The sequence below is a fragment of the Brachycentrus maculatus genome, unplaced genomic scaffold (genome assembly GCF_059751285.1).
Source record: "Brachycentrus maculatus isolate JH-2025_06_01 unplaced genomic scaffold, ASM5975128v1 h1tg000318l, whole genome shotgun sequence".
Lineage (NCBI taxonomy): Eukaryota > Metazoa > Arthropoda > Insecta > Trichoptera > Brachycentridae > Brachycentrus > Brachycentrus maculatus.
In genome coordinates, this window is record NW_028281067.1 from 206,210 (window position 1) to 224,694 (window position 18,485).

Genomic DNA, 18,485 nt, shown 5'->3' on the forward strand with positions numbered 1-18,485 from the left:
ATACTGCCAAATAAACTAATGATTTTAATTCATTTTGTTAATTGATACAAAAACTTCGCAAAAAAATACTTAGAAACCTTCAAAAACCTTACAGCATAATGAGAAACTAGCTCATTATACGTATGACGAAATATTTGCTCAAAGCTCAAGGACAACGAAGGATACAGAAAAAAATATGTGATTCATATTTGATTTCATATTTTATAATAATGAAATAAGTACCTCCGTTTTGAAGCTCAATAATGGAATCTTTTTCGAGACACATGTGCTGAATTTAAATACGAGGATCTTCTCATTATTTTTTATCTTGCAAATCAAATTTTATTTAATATTTTTATACTGAGAGCTTTAACATAATAAAGAATAAGCTTACGATTACGCACAGATTTCATATTTTATTCGATTTTCTGCCTTTTTTGTTGGGATCGGGTAGGATTAGTCGTTTGTGACCTATTAGTAAGAAAGAAATATAAGTTGTAAGTCATCAATTGATTTAAGAAAATACCTCATTGTGTTGCGGAGCAACTGGATTTTTATTGTTTAGTAAAATATAAAATTTATGTTTGTATGTATATATACACACACACTTACAATATATAGAGGATTAACAGAGGAAATCAACACTATTCCAAGAACAATGCTCCAGCGAGTGATTGAATGTTGTCAATCATCCGTTTATATATGTATATATATATATATATATATATATATATATATATATATATATATATATATTTATATATATATATATATACATATATATATATATATATATATATATATATATATATATATATATATATATATATATATATATATTATATATATATATATATATATATATATTTAAATATATATATATTTATATATATATATATATATATATATATATATATATATATATATATATATATATATATATATATATATATATATATATATATATATATATATATATATATATATACGGACGTTGTCCCGCACAGAAGGGTTTTTTTGTTAAAAACAATTTATGTAAATTTCAATAAATGTTTTTATTGTAAGAATAAGTGAAAATGTTGAAAAATATTACAACTTAAAATATGGGAATATGTACGAATATTTTAATGCTAATCTGTGTACTGTAATCCTTGTTTCCCCAGCTTCTGTGTACATAAATAATTTTAGTGGTTTTCCAGCGCGAGAGCATGCGACATTTATGTAATTGTCATTAGGTCCATTGGTTCTGGAGAAATAACGGATTAAGTTTTTTTTTATAAAATAACATATCAAATATATCGAAGATATCTAACATATGAACTAAAGTTTTTACATAATAAGCTATCGGACATATTGAACATATGCACTCAAGGTTTTATATAATAAGAAACCGAACATATCGAGGATATCGAACATATGCACGAAAGTTTTTAAAAGCAAAATTTCAAAGCCATCGGTGAATAAAGTCTACTTACGAAAAGCTTACCTCAATCCAACATTGATGGCTATTGTGAACACATATGTATGTAATGTGCCACGAGATTGATCAATATATCAAGGAGAGTAAAAGTAGTGTGCTTGTCAATCATGGGCAGAATTGGTGAACGTTACACGTGTGTAGAGTGATCAATTAACCAACCTTTGATAAGTCACAAGCCCTGTAAATACCCAGACATCCATATTTTCTTCATCTGTGTTGAGATATCAAAAAATGTAATAAATTAATTATTGTGCCATCCTTTACATTTTTAAGGTAATTACAGTCTTTTTTACGTTTTCTAATCTTTCGATCGTCTTTTTTTTAATATAATACTTTTACATATATTTAAGATATTCTGGGCTTTATGTTGAACTAATTCAACTTAAGATGAATGCGACATTCGCAAATTGTCCAATGAGATTAGACCAATGGGTAAAGGAGTGAGATGTAGCCTGATTTCATTACTAAATTTGCTGAGCTCAAATTTGCCTTAAAAGACGCATAATTAAAACTTTAGTTTCCTAATCGCTTTGGTCCATAAACGAAGTCGAAATCAAGAAATTTTGGTTAAAACCTAATTCAAAATGAAGTTTTCCTTAAAATTAAAAATTTAAATTATCGTGTTTTGAAATCTGAAATATCTTTAAGTAACTGGTTATTTAAAAAATTGACACAACGTAGCATTGAAATATTATAATTACAATATTAACCGTTAATCGCTATTGTAGATCACTCGTATTTATTTTTATTTATTTATATGTCTATGGCCATCAATAAAAACCACAATAAATGTAAGAACGAAAAATTAAAAAAAATTAAAACAGGATTAATTTTTACTAATTTTTACTCTTTTTGAAAATGTATTTATTTATTTAAACTTCATGTACAGAAAATAAATAAGTACATTGGCGGGTTTATTGCTAAAAAACAATATCTTCCAACCAACCAAAATTAATCGTGTAGAAAAGACTCCTGTATAATTTACTAACAATTTTTCTCTATTGTTTCGGTATTCATTTTGTGGTAAGACATGATAAATACTTGTTTTTTTACCACTTGAGTATATTTTATTATTACAACTTGTTTTGGAAGCTACACTACCATCTTCATGTTTATATAAAGATGGAAGCATGGCTTCCAAAACTAGTCGTTATAATAAAATTAACTGAAGTGGTAAAAAACAAGTGATTTTCTTTTACAATTTTTCCTATGTTTCACATGTCAATATATGGTATGTGCCCATAATTATTTATACTAAAAATGACTTAGACTCCTTTTTTAGAATGAGCATAATTTATTCTGTTTTTTTAAAACAGTCTAAGTCATATGAAAAAGAAAAAATATTTTTTCCTTACAAGTTCCATGCAAAATTTATATGTCAAAATAAACTGTAAACCTAGTAGACTACAAAGGTTTTGAAACCCTATATTGTTCAATGTAAAAATATTTTTAAAACATTGAAACGCAAGCCTTTAAATATCTCAAAACGAAGAAAACATGACTTACGGCACATTCATAATTATGGGCACATAAAACAATAATAATGAAATTGAAAGCTGTCCCACCGCATTCCCAGATCTGATACAGAAGCATCTAGGCTTCCTGACAGACCTGCTCTTGCAAAGCATTTTTTTTATAACATATTTTAAAAAAATATTTTGTAAAAACCCACCAAGTCACCTTGTGTCTTGTCGTAGAAGTTGATTCATTGATTTTAACCATTTTAACCTAATAATAAACACACAAAAAGAGAGAAAAATTAAGAATATTTAAATTTTACAATTTTCATAAAATTAACTCTTGATCATTTACTCATTCCTTTATTTGCCTTTGTTCTATATTTTATTTTGACCTCTAACATCCATCGACAGCAAATTAAAAATGTTCGTAACGATATATTGCAGTGTTTGACTCCCATATTTACTGTTTATTCTTGGGACTATCAAACCTTCGTTGTGTGTAAATCGTGGATCATGGTTGTGTACTAAAAGATTTCGATATCTAGTTTGTTGTTCGACGATGATACTCATCTACAATATTTCAAGTACCGGCAGTAATTTTAAATGTTTATATATCAATATTGGATTGTTCCTTTGATTATATATATGACTGGGTAAAAAAAATATATAATGGATCATTGCGGATTTTGAACCATGTTTTAATTTGTTTTAATCTAAGTTGTGAAATTTATTGAAAATGTGAAACAACATTAAATAATAATGAAATTAGTACGTCTTACATACTTCGCGGTAAGACTTTGCAAAATTTATTGAAAATGTGAAACAACATAAAATAATAATTAAATAAGTACATCTTGCATACATCGAGGTAAGTACACAGACTTTGCGAAATTTATTGAAAATGTGAAACAACATTAAATAATAATGAAATTTGTACATCTTACATACTTCGAGGTAAGACTTTGCGAAATTTATTGAAAATGTGAAACAACGTTAAATAATAATGAAAAAAGTTTGTCTTGCATCCTTCGAGGTAAGACTTTGCGAAATTTATTCAAAATGTGAAACAACGTTAAGTAATAATGAAATAAGTACGTCTTGCATACTTCGAGGTAAGTACTCAGACTTTGCGAAATTTATTGAAAATGTGAAACAACATTAAATAATAATGAAATTAGTACGTCTTACATACTTCGAGGTAAGACTTTTCGAAATTTATTGAAAATGTGAAACAACGTTAAATAATAATGAAAAAACTACGTCTTGCATATTCGAGGTAAGACTTTGTGAAATTTATTGAAAATGTGAAACAACGTTAAATAATAATGAAAAAAGTACGTCTTGCATACTTTTTATTTAAAATGTGAAACAACGTTAAATAATAATGAAATAAGTACGTCTTGCAAACTTCGAGGTAAGTACGCAGACTTTGCGAAATGTATTGAAAATGTGAAACAACATAGAACAATAATGAAATAAGTACGTCTTGCATACTTCGAGGTAAGTACTGAGACTTGAGTACCCTAGTCTCTCCCCGCTCGTCCGCCCAGCGTCCGCGTCGCGCCGCCCGGCCCATTCGCGTCCAGGCATCCGCTCGTGATGGGTGTGCTCGGGCCCGCGGCGTACAGCGACGCACAGCCAGACAGAGCCTTCGCGCGCGCCGCGAGCGCACTGCTCAGTGCGGGCGACCGACTCGGGAATACCACACTCTCCGCGCCGGACCTGTTGCGCGAGGGGGAGCAGCAGGCGAGGGTTTTGGACCTAGACGACAACGGTGAGAGAATTCATTTATTTGTTTAATTAATCTAAATTTTACACAGTAAATACCAGAATATATAAAAAATTTCAAATGCAAAAATACCTACTAATAGTATTCATCTAATACTAGTAGTATTAATCTAATACTAGTATTAAAATAAACATTAGTAAATGTAGAATTCAATCCATTAAAAACCGTGTTTTATTTTGGATATATTACCCAACAATTCGATATGGAATTCTACCAACTGTCTGCAGTTACCTCAAAATACCTCAAAATGTTGCATGTATGCATCGAATGCAAGAATTACGATTTTTACCTAGTGAAATCTAAATTAAAAATCTAAGAATATTACGCAGAAATGGCGTGATCAATTAATGAAACCTACATTATTTATTTATTCAATTTAAGTTTAACTTAGTAAATACCATTATTTCTGAATAGATTCTACTATAATGTTAATTAATGAAAGTATTTTATTTGTATTTTTTTATTATTTTTTCAATCTTTAGTTTTGGATTTAGATGACAACGGTAAGAAAATTAACTTTTTTTTTTTAAATTAATCTTAATTTCACTTGGTTTCACCACCATTTCTTAAAACTAAAATGTTGCAAAATGCATTGAAATAATACGTGACGCAATAAATTGAAATAAATAGTGGTATATTTACCTAGTTTACCTAGTGTATTATAAATTAAAAATGTTTTTAATATCATCAACAACTGACTGCCGATTGAATTTGATGGAATCATTTTCATTTTATTTATTTACATCAATTTTATTTTGACTCGGTAAATATTTTTATTTCTTAAAATTAGAATATTGCGAAATGTATCGAAATATATGTCACAAGAAAAAGAGTTATTTACCTAGTGAAATCTGAATTTAAATATAACCAAAAAAATACACTCTTTCGTTTAATGAAAATTTTGCAAAATGCATTGAAATACGTGTCACAATAGATTTTAAGAAATAAAGATATTTGTGTGGTGAAGCCTTAATTAAAAATATTGAATTTTTATCAAAAAATTATTGCCGAATCAATAAATGAAAGTGTTTTGTTTTATTTTATTGCATTTTTCAAAGTTTTTTATTCAAAATCTTTAGTTAATTCTTTCAATCATTAGCTTTCGACTTATCGACAACGGTGAGCCAATTTATTTATTTTTTAAATAAATTTTAATTTCACATGGTAAAAACCACTGTTTCTTGAAATTAAATGGTTGCGGAATGCATCTAAACACGTATCACAATAAATTTCATACGTATATTTAATTTGAGATGTATAAAAATACAAAACAAAAACAAGGTACAGATTTATACCCATGTTGTGTTTTTTTTTATACCAATTTTTTTTTTCATTTCTAACAATGAATTTTTTGTGTAAGCCTAACTAATGCATTAAGGTTATTAAAATAATGTATATAGGAAATACAAATTATGTAAACAAGATGAACTACGTGAATCTTTTCTGGTGTCAGATTATAACGACAATAAAATATTGCAACAATTATAATGTTTTGGTCGTTGTTATTTTGTTAGGGCAGTCAATTTAAAACATTTTTTACTATAAATCGTGAACTCACGTTCTAACTTGTTTTCGAAATATTATTATTTACGTCTTATCGTACATGTATTGAGTAGGCCAACATATTATTCTCATAGTAACTCTCTTGTCCTACAATCGCTCCAAACAACTAGTTAATGTTTTTTTAAAGTAAATATGGAAGTTTAGATTACCAGCACTGTTTTACCAACATAATTTTTTTTAAATTGATTGTTTAATCTGTTAGTTACCGGAAAGCTTACAGTTTTTTTTTTTTAATTTTAGAAAATCGTAATTTTATGTCAATAATCTCCCATTTCTTCAGATTATCTTTGAATATTTGCGTTTTGTAATTCATTCAGTAATTATTCAGCATGCACAACTTCAAGTCTGACTAATAAACAAAAATTATGATGGAGAAAAAAAAACAATAAAAACAATAAATATTTGGAGTAAAAAAAATTCTTACATTAAAATTAGATAAAAACAAAAACTACTCACGTTCTGTTGTTTTGTTATTCCGTCATCGATTTTATGAACTTAAGAGTTAGGGATTGGTTCCACCTCTCTAGCAAAGCTTGAATCTTATTTTCAAACCCAAGTTCTTCAACCCTAGAATACTAAACAATCGTAAAAATTACGACGGCTGAAAATTTCTGAATAAAACCATGTTCTCGTCGTTCCCTCGCCCCCTGCTTTACAGTGCCTTCCTAATGTACCATAATTTTTTTTCATTATAATGTGATCTTTTGAACCCAAAAATGTGACTTTGAATTCTGAAATAATAAAAGTTTTTGACTATCGTATTAATTCCCGTTTCATTTGTCATATTTTTTTACGAATGTTGAGTAACAACGTCACTCGTAGGATAGTTTAGTAATATAGAGTTAAGCTAAGAAAAAACATTTATTCACTTTTTTTTAATATATTACATACATAAGTCATGTACATAATATTCCCGATGAGTAATTTTCATTTCTCGTTTTGGGATATGGGATAACAAGACTGCACAAACTATTACAGGGCAAAATATAAAATATAAAACATTAAATACGTACAGTAAAAAGGCATGTTTAAAGGAAACAAATAAGAAAATAAAATTAATCACTAACACAAATATCTTTCCACAAAAATATCCCTAACACAAAGAATTTTTAAAGAATTTTTTCAGTTTATTCTTTTTGGATCCCTGACTGGGTTCTATTTTATATACCGTAGTCATACAGGAGAAAGTGACCAAGTGCATGTTTTACAAAAACGTGATAATTGACTATTTGAAATCTTGCTAGCTTAATATTGCCCTGAATAAATTCCAAAGGATTTTAAACTTGGCATTATAATATATTGACTTTTTAAAAATGACTAACTACATTGATGTTTATTATCTTGCCAAGCAAATGTGACTTAAATGGCCCTCCTGAACATTTTACGTTTTGTTACTTGGTCACTTTCTCCTGTACGACGACAATATGTCAGGTACCTGGTTAATTTGATTACAGGCATATATTGTAAGGACCTTACTCTAACGCTATTTGTATTTATCGACACCACATGTATTTTTTAATGTCCTCGTATATTAAAATAATGAATTTCTCTCGGTTTGTATTCATCAACAACAAAAAACGAAAAGTATTTTTTCATACGCATTTTATGGTATTTCAATCCAATAAAAAATATTAAAAGAGGATCAGAATTGAAAATTCTCTTTGCCCTATCCGCCTGCAACTTTGAGCGCCGGAAAGGGATGCATCCAGGTGCACGAATCCACCCCCTTCGCCTGCAAGCTGCGCCCCCGCCGGCAGGCTGTGGGTAGTCCAACCCTGACCAGAGTCCTGGGTCAATGTCGGCCGATCGATACCACACGGCACCGCCGAGTGGCAAGGTTACGATCCATTCAGATACACCAGCGTGCAACATGTTTTGTGAGGATAACAATTTGTAGGGGGATGTAACCTTTTACACCCGTGTGCATTTCTGATTAGTGGGCAACAATGATGAAAAGTCTTCACGTTACTAACTAACTATACAAAGTAACTATGTACGTAAATATATATATATATATATATATATATATATATATATATATATATATATATATATATATATATATATATATATATATATATATATATATATATATATATATATATATATATATATATATATATATATATATATATATATATATGTATATATATATATATGTATATATATATATATATATATATATATATATATATATATATATATATATATATATATATATATATATATATATATATATATATATATATATATATATATATATATATATATATATATTCAAGAGAAAGGTCAAGTCCCCTTGTCTAAACAATGTTTCGCTTAACGAATTAGGTTAGGTTAGGTTAGGTTAAGTTAGGTTAGGTTAGGTTAAATGCAATTTAAATACTAAAACCCCTATAATGTTCCCTCCGATACCGCGGTACCTATTTCAACGTTATAGGGGGGGTTACTGTATAATGTACATATAAGTTTGTAATCATGCGTACTGACTATGATTTACAACTTAACGCATTTGCTATTCTCAATAATAAAAATGCGGGCAGGTATTCTAACTGACGGTTTATGTTGTACTAATATGAATATGATTTGGAAAATTCTAATTTAAATATAAAATAAAATAAAATGTCCAATTCGTTTTGTAAATTTTGATTTGATAAATCTCCAATTCGATTTGTATTTTGGTTTGTAAAACGTCCAAATTGAAGTGAAAAACCTGCATCTACCCAAGAACATATGAAACCTATATACGTACTTCTAAAACTGTTGATCTCACCTAATAATGTTAAGTATGCCTGTTCTCCAATATTAATACCACACTTATTAAACTTTTTATAGTAAATAGGGTGCATAAAAGAATATAACCTCTTAAGTCTTCGGCGATTAATTAACGCCATTTCAATATTACACGTGCATCAGATAAATGCGTATAATAGTTGCAAATCCAGCTTTACCTGCAAATTCAGCTTGAGAACGTAATGTTTCAAGTCATTTCTCAATAATTGCATTTATGTGCAACCTGTTAAGAGTCCATAGAATATGAAGTGCAAGCTTCGTGTGAAGTGGTGATAATCCACAGTAATAACTCGTAGGTTGAATATACGAACTAAACGTAATTATTATTTACTTATCCTTTTTTTACCGTCGCCGTCGAGTGTAAAATTAAAAAGGAAATTTCTTGAATGTTTTTCGCAGATACTTTGTGGCACACTTTATCAATTTTATAAATAAAATCAAAACTTTTTTTAACCACTTTTTCCAACCGGTTTAGAATTAGCAAAATTAAATAAATTATTAAATGTTTTGAAATAAGTATATAAACCCCAATGATGACAACGTTCTTGTCAAAACTGGTTGGAAAAAGTGAACCAATAAAAAATGGTTAAAACAAAGTTGTTTTATTTTATAAAGTTCAAAAAGGAAATGTTTTGTAAAGTGGTTTAGTGATTCAAATATAAAAATTGAATACAAAATTCCAAATTCAAATACTGCCACTTTTTTCAGTTTATTAGAAAAATATTCAACCTTCAAATATTACGACAAAAGAGCATAATTTAAATACTAAAATAAAATAAAATAAAGTACTTTCTTTTTAAACATCATGAATAAGCATATTTTTTTTTGTTTTCAAAATACATAAAACCGGCAACAAATCCTCATCTTTATTCAACACGACTCCAGTCAACGCATAGCTCCAAAATTTGTTTGGACACGGGAGCCGTGTTTGACGCACATATCGTTTTAGTAAGCATATATCAGTTTAAAAGGAGCGTCTGAAACTGACATCGATAATCCTTTTTAGATTTTCTGTCTATGAACAGTTACTTGAAATGGCGTTTCGATTGCATAAGTTCCTAAAACAATGCGATCTCACAAATTCACGTATTTAATAAAAAAAATCACGTTAATTTTTACTTTCTTCGTTTTTATCTACTTTTCTTTCTTCAAATAAATTACAATATTTTCAAAATTAATTACGACTAAATATGGTGATTGAAATACAGGAAGACAATACCTTGTAAGGCTTTTTCGTGAAAATATCGTATTTCGATGGACAAACAAATAATTACATCTACTGAAAGAATCCTTGAAATTTCCTTTATTAAAAGGTTTCTGCAGTAACTAGGGCGTGAAAGGGTTCCTCAATTGTTTATTCGATGCCGCATTTTCTCCAATTTAGAAAGGTTGCTTATAAATTAAGGGTGATTTCCTTAAGTTTAATATGTATATATGTAAATATATATATATATATATATATATATATATATATATATATATATATATATATATATATATATATATATATATATATATATATATATATATATATATATATAATATATATATATATATATATACATATATATATATATATATATATATATATATATATATATATATATATATATATATATATATATATATACATATAAAACGTGGTAATATTCTTCTTTGTAATCATAGTGGGTTTAAAAATAAAACAAACAATGTGTTGCGCTTTTTAATTGAAGTAACGACAGTAAAAGTTTATTGTTAATTAATCTTTATAATATTTTTCTATCTATCTGATTCTGACAGTTCAGAATATTTTTCTATACGATGTCTTTTGTTTATTCAGTGCGATGCATGCGACATCTGGTGGTAGATTTGTACTTAATGTAGGTACTTAATAAAATGTATAGGTAGGTACCTTGGTATTACATATATATTTATATATATTCACAAATACACCTCACCATAGATGACAAAGAATATGGAATTCTGGGTATTTACAAGACTCATCACCCGTCATAGGCTATTTAGATGATTTCTTTCAAACTTGCAACATCCACTATTCTACCAATGATTGACATTTCAAGTATCACAAGTATTTACGTAGTTATTTTATTGGAATTACTTTTAATCAGATAGTTTTCTTATTATTTGCCATGATTTTACTTAAATTAATATAAATAAATATATACGGGATAAATGCAGGCAGTTTATGCAGCAGATCCACGAGTGAGGTGTCTATTAACCAATTATTCTAGAATGCACAGCGCTTCTTGAAAGACTGAAGCCATATTATATAATGATTTATACATAAGTCAGAGTTTACACTTTACCCTTTGAGCAAAGAGTAACTAATGTAATTCTTAAAGTAGTGTAGTGATATGTCTGAATTTAGAATCAATTCATAAGGTGATCACTTAAATCAGCCAATGCTTTGTTTTAAACACAAAAACTAATCATTATGTGTAAACATTTGATTTTTTCTTTCAGTTTCCACCTTTTTTACGTTTTTTTTTAAACTATGCATTTTATCAAAAATAATATTAAATGAAATTAAATTTAAAAATAAACAGTTATTTTTAATCAGTTACCGATCAAATTCAATTCATGCTACAGGGGAGAGAAGTTTATAAGTATCTCAAATGAGGAGAAAGATCAACCATTTCTTAACTCTTCGTTTTCAACATAAGTTTTGGGGGTTTCTAACAAAATAAAGTAAATATTTGGATTCATGTAATCTACCGTTTTGACTTAAATTCGTAACTTTCATGATTTCAGATGTTTGTCTTACAACGTTCGTAAAAATATTAACCAGTACCAAATAATCTAAATATCAGCGAAGAAAATTTAAAAGTAACTCTTCAAATAGTTAGTGGATAAATTTATTTTGCATTGCACAAAATTAAGACTTATAATATCATTTTTTGACATTTAATCAAAGATGAAGAAAAATATGGAAGTCTGGGCATTTACGGGGCTGACGACCGTTATAGGCTGGTGTAAGTGATCACTTTGCATACGTGTAACATTCACCAATTCTTCTCATTATTGACAACCACACTACTCAAATTCTTGGAAGTTCTAAATATATGAACCAATTTTGAAATATTATTATTGAATCACTAGAACTTCACTAGAGACATCAATTGGTGAGATGAAAAGAAGCTTTTATTGAGTAGATAAGGGACTTTTTATTCTTTATTTATTTATTATTTTTTGCACTTAACAATATATTATAATTTTACGTCCATAAAAATTTCACACAAAAAAACACAAAGGCATGGCCAGTGTGTGGGTATACATTTTATTTTAGGTTACAACAAAGGGCACTGAAAAGAATACAATAGATATCAGAAATATAAATAGATTAAAAGTGCTAATATAAACTACAAATACTTGATTTAAATAGAAAACAAAAAACAAAAAGATGCAAATGAAAAAACTTAACAAATAAGCATAAGATATAAGATTATATAGGTTATAAGTTATAAGATTATGAAAGGTGAATTATTAATATTAATATTTAATGACATTATTGGGTCGACTGAAGCCCCTTAATTTTTATTATTGCTCCAGCATACAGGCATTTGTGGGACAAGACCAGGTTTATATTGAAATGGTACGTGATCAGAAACGTTAAGAAGTTCTTATGAGTTCACCTCTGTCCTATCAGTACCACTTTCAGCGTATCTAAAACAGTGTGTTTCATAATAGTATTAATCTTTTATAACGTCATCTTTAAATCAGGAATAATATAAACAGTGTGTTATATTTACTGGTTACCATTTACTGCACAGTGTTAATTCATGAGTAGGCTGAAAAAAATACTTTTTTTAATCTCTTAATATTAAATACCACTATTTCTTAAAATCTACTGTGACACGTGTTTCGATGCATTCCGTATCATTTTCAAACACCGTATGATGCGAAATGCATCGAAACATGTGTCATAGTAGATTTAAGAAATAGTGGTATTTACTAAGTAAAACATTACAATGATTAAAGAAAACACTTGTTTTATACCACTTGAGTTTTATTAAAGACTACATGTTTCAGAAGTTAAATTTCCATCATTTAGGTCTGTATAGTTACTATATAGACCTGAATGATGGAAGTTTAACTTCTGAAACATGTAGTCTTTAATAAAACTCAAGTGGTATAAAACAAGTGTTTTCTTTAATCATTGTAACTTGTCTTACCACAAAGTTAATGCCGAAACAATAAATAAGTAAAACATGAATAAAAAATGGATAGATATTACCACAAAGTGACTGCCGAATCAATCAATAATTAATTAAATAATACTTTTATATTTATATTTCAACCAACAATTAATCAATATAAGGTTTTAATTAACGTATTTTTTATTTGGAGTTTAAAAATACACACTTGTTTGTATTTTCACATATTCAGAAGTTCTCTTGTTTTAAAAAATGGAAATTTTAGAACTATCGTAATTATTTTTAATAAAATAATTACGATAGCTCTTAAGTGTACGTATATGTTCATCATTTAAAAATTTAATTTATTAAAATCAATTATGACCAAAAGCTATTTCGTCTATTAATTTTAAGACTTTATTTTGATCCATTTAAGTCTAGTAAAAACTACCCTTTTGTGCTTTTTGCATGCAACTTTACTCTCTCCTTTAAAAACCTGTTCTTATCTTTTCACCCCTAAATCTCTTCGCTTTCCTGTCTCTCATACTTGTAACATATCAATCCTATGTCATGTTGTCACATTCTAAAGAACGATCACTTTTCTTTTCAGAATCTCTCTCTTCTTCAGTGTCAGTTTTACAGACTTATTTGTACAAAAGCGTATCGCGTAAAACGTTTTAAAACCTCTAAAAAAGCGTTGGTGTACTTTCCTTTAAAACTGAAATCATTTGTATTTGAAGAGTCCAAAGCTGTAATGCTAAAAATCCAATAATCATCGTTTCGTCATATTTACCGTGTAAATTCTGAACTCTAACAGAAAAAGATGTCGAACGTCAGGAAACCATATTAGAGCATTTTTTAAATAATTTTCCTATTAGTTTACTTTATGTTTCGTGTTTTTGAATGAAATGAAGTTTTTATTAAACTTTAAAAAAAATTGATAAAAAATTGTCGTTTAATTTTTTTTGGAATGGTTAAGCAAATATTAATGCAAAATCATGTTTTATTCATAATATCATTTTATTCACTTATTATTTATCATACACATATTAATAAAATTACAATAATGTCCACACTAAGGTTTTCCGAACCGAAAGCATATTTTCGAAAACAAATCAATATGTTTTATTTATTATTATTTTTAGCAATTATTGTAAAAAAAATCAGTTATACACTTAACACTTGAATGTTTTTCTTGGTAATGATTAAGAATTTTTTTTTAATATATATTTTTTTTCAATTGCTCACCTAAATCCTAATGGTTTTTCATAGCTTCAGTGATTTTTTATTTGTTTTCTTTTTTATGAATGATATAATTTTAATTACTTATTTTTCATCGTACACGTATTTAAAATTTACAAAAATGTGTCCACACTGGGTTTATACAAAACATTTCACATATATTCTATTAGATTAAGGTTTTGTTCTGACATTGGTGTAATTCCATTTTGTATAATTAGATAACAACTTTATAGTTTTTTTTCACATACACTTTGATATGTCGTAGTCGTACAGGAGAAAGCGACCAACTACCAAAACGTAAAATGTTCAGAAGGGTCATTTAAGTCACTTTTGCTTGGCAAGAAAATAAACACCAATGCAGTTAGTCATTTTCAATAAATTAATATACTATACTTCCAAGTTTAAAATCCTCTGGATTTTTTTTCATGGCAATATAAGGCTAGTATGATATCAAATAGTCAATGATCACGTTTTGCAAAAAATGCACTTGGTCACTTTCTCCTGTATGACTACGATATGTAAAAAAAACTATATACGAGTTGTTGTTATTTCATTGTTTAAACAATGTATTCTTGTTGTTCAACTTTTTAACTAATTATTAATATTTTAGAAATCAGAAGAATTATAACTTTTATTCGTGTTATTCGCTGGTTTAACTTTGTGATATTTTGGACATTCACTATTATTACAGTGGATCTTTGATTTCTTGTTTAAAGGTATAATAAAATCGTAGTTTTATAAAGCAGATTCTAAAAGTCAGATCTTGTTTTACTATCGTGTTCTGATTTATCGTAAACGAAAATTTAAAATCTTAAAAATTTAAAATTTAAAATCAGTTATAGTAAATAAAAACCTATCAGCGGAAGCTAAACTGGCAGTGCACAACGGAGTCCTGGTTCCAACTCTAATGAATGGAAGTGAAACATGGAGTTGGCAAAAGAAGGATGAAAGTAGACTGAATGCAGTCGAAATGCGATCTCTCAGAGGAATGTGCGACAAAACGATGTATGATAGATGTTCGAATAGTGAAATAAGGAAGGAATGCAAAGCTTAGATAAGCATTATCGATAAAATTAAGAAAGGTGTGTTGAGATGGTTTGGACATGTAGAACGTATGAGCGAGGAAAGAACGGTAAAACAAATTTATGAGGCGAATGTTAGTGGGAAAAGAAGCAGAGGAAGACCGAGAAAAACATGGCACGATCAGGTATGCCAAATACTTGAAAGTGGTCAGGTTAGGAGTCTTAACAATCGGCGGGTATGTATGAGGAGATGCATGAACGTGGAAGAAGCGAAGAATGTTTGCAAGGACAGAGTGGTGTGGCGTTCTATTCTCTCTGCCTACCCCTACGGGGAAGCGGCGTGATGGTAAATTAGTTTAAAATTTAAAACACCGCACAGGAAAAGGAATGAATTGTGGAGAACAAATACTGTTTGTTAAAGAATTGAATTAGCGATTTATCTATGAAAATTAAAAAGATTCTATTCAAATTTTTCCTTCTTTTTTTACCGCAGACGGTTCTAATCAAGATTTACAATCTTGTGAAAATTGCAAGGAATGAATGAAGGGCATTATCATTTTTCCAATACGTAAAGGTGCCTTTAGAAAAGAAAGAAATTAAAATATGAGTAAAATGACTTTGAGCTCTCATTTTATTATTTATCTCTTATGGAGAGTAAAATGAATTAAATTTTTCATTTTTCATTTTAATTTAAAGATTAAACATAAAACTTCTATGACAAGATTTTCAGTAACAGATTTTTTTAAACTATCTCATGCTTAGAGTAAAATAAATGTTCAACGACGATATTTTATACTTTTTGAGGCACTGTACATCTTTTTAAATATTTCACGAAATGAACCATTGCTTATTCATAATTTAATTTTTTATTTATATTTTTATGCTGAAGACATTCATTTTCGACTCCACAGTATAGTAGTTAGTGCTTTGTCTACCTAATTTTCTGTCATATATATTTTTTAAACTACTATTTCATGATTTTCAGCACCCAATTTTTATCTCAATTGACATCTTCACAAAGATGAAGAAAAATATGGAAGTCTAGTTATTTGCAGGCCTTACAACCTGCCACAGGCTGGTCAAAGTGATCACTTTATACACGTGTAAATTTCAGTATTCTATTCACGACTGGCAATCTCAAATTACTAGGTTGACTTCTTCATTCACATGTGAGATCTAAGTACTATATACTCGTCAGCCCGTAAATGCCCAGACTTCCATATTCTTCTTCATCTTTCATGAGATGTCAAAAAATAATATTAAAATAACTCCTGTAATTGGAGATAATCCAGATTTTGTGAACAAGTATTTGGACACACTCAAAATGTTGTAACTGTCGTTTTTCATAATGATAATTTCAGAAGTGCTCATATAGCAAGGCAGAAAGGAAATGATGTTTCCATTTCAGTTCTTTCATGAAATCCTGCCTGAAAATCTGGCCGTCGAGAGCGGGTGACTTGCTTTCATGAACACGTAATGAATTTTCTGTTTGACAATCAACTCCGGGCGTTATTTAAATGCAGAAACATGGAGCTAGTAATGTTTTCAGAATCGAACTGACAGCCTTACTTCCGGTGTGCTGTCGACAGACGGTAGAGGCTGACACGTAGCGTTTGATTTCAGAATAAAGAAAAATATGACGGACATAAAAGATATTCAGCGTAGTAAAATATTTTCCAAGATATTTATTGCAACATTTTTTTATCCTAACCAATACTATTTCTATAAAATTGGATCTAATAAAACTTAGAAAATTAGGTAATCTTAAATTAGTTTCGTTAAAATTTGTTTATTTTAGTTTTAATTTTAATTTACTTTGTTTAAAAAAAAATGTAAAACGAACTCCCTCTCTAAATACAAGTACCAACATTATTAGAGAGGTAAAAACGTTATATTTGAAATGTATTGTATATTTACCAACTATTTTGCATTATTTAAATCTATATTTTGTAATAAAAAAAAACAAATTTCAAAAATTTAAAAAAAACATGTCATTTGTATTTTCATCGATCCATTTTTTTAATGAATTTATATTAAACCAGCCAAAGCGAGGTCGTAAATCCAGTCATTGTCCGAAATTATACATTTATTTTATGTTCAACTCAATAACTTTGTCTCTGTTTAAATATTAAAACCTATTCTCTTTACTTTAACTAAGGGGAAAGCATTGTTGACTTTAAATATAAAAATAAAACCCTTTATTTAATTAAAATTATTCATTTCATTTCGTTAAGTTTATATTAAATCAATAAATAATTTAAGCAAAGTGTTTTTTCTTTAAAATATTCACTCCATTATAAATTTAGTATAATTTAGAGCATTTATTAATTTTCTTGCCATTTTCTCTCTATCTTCATTTAATGGAACAATATCTTCTAATATCAAATTCCTGTTTGCATACTTAATTCACCTTGAAGTGAAATTATAACATTCCAAGAATACCATATATGATCATAACATACGAGATATTGTACAATATTACTTTGCGATGTATATTTCCATAAGTGCCTTCTGAAAAATACGTTTTAATTTAAGTAAAGATGGCGTCGTTCAGGAAAAAATAAATTATAACGTACGCTTGTAAAAACATGTTAGAAAGATTTATTTAAATTTAATCTTCATACATCTGAGAAAAACGAATGAATATTTTATTATAATATATTATTAGCTTTATTTTCGTAAGTCAAATAAAATATTTATCATGTAGAATAACAGTTTACTATTAACTGATATTTTTTTAACAAGTAGATAGAAATATCGCTCTCTCCTTTCAAGAACGCCATAATCAAAAATCGTCAATTATTAGTTCTGCATTTTTTCAGAATGCCCAGAAAATGTACTATATCCCAGCAAAAGCGGCATATTTTTAACTTAATATTTACCCGCTACAGGGCAGAAAGTGTTGTTTTTGCATTTTAAGAAAACGTATCGTTTAATTATTTTTTTGAATATACTAAATACTTTTAAAATGGAGAAAAAACCTTTTGGTTTTACCTAAAAAGATCTGTTGCACAGTAAAAA

General features: G+C 28.1%; 1 protein-coding gene across 1 annotated transcript in view; it reads left to right on the forward strand.

The window, feature by feature from the left end:
- Positions 1-4,585: 4,585 nt before the first annotated feature.
- LOC148304436 (synaptotagmin-10-like) overlaps positions 4,586-18,485 on the forward strand; it is a gene marked incomplete at its 3' end in the record, with an annotated part of 78,768 nt that continues 64,868 nt past the window's right edge. The window contains exon 1 of the mRNA XM_088268308.1: positions 4,586-4,693. The remainder of the gene's footprint in view (positions 4,694-18,485) is intronic.